This window comes from Morone saxatilis, unplaced genomic scaffold (assembly GCF_004916995.1).
Source record: "Morone saxatilis isolate NCDOM2014 unplaced genomic scaffold, NCSU_SB_2.0 Contig9, whole genome shotgun sequence".
Lineage (NCBI taxonomy): Eukaryota > Metazoa > Chordata > Actinopteri > Moronidae > Morone > Morone saxatilis.
This window is the reverse complement of record NW_023340268.1, coordinates 6321717-6321981: the sequence shown is the minus strand read 5'-3', so window position 1 is coordinate 6321981 and position 265 is coordinate 6321717.

Genomic DNA, 265 nt, shown 5'->3' with positions numbered 1-265 from the left:
AGCAACCCAACAGCCGCGGCGTTGATCCTTGCAATTCGTTTTCAATCCGATCACGGTAAAAGACTGTAATGGGTGGGTGGTGTCCTGGGTTCAGTCTGTCAAGGAGACCCTCTGAACTCAGCTACTGTGGGTTGTGTTCGACAGCCGGGAGAAAGTGCAGCAGGGAATGAAGAAAGCGTGCCTGACAGGTAACATTCGGGGATTAAACACACCCACTTAACCGGCTCTTACTTCTGGTTTGGGAGGAGCCTGGTGCTGCATTCAC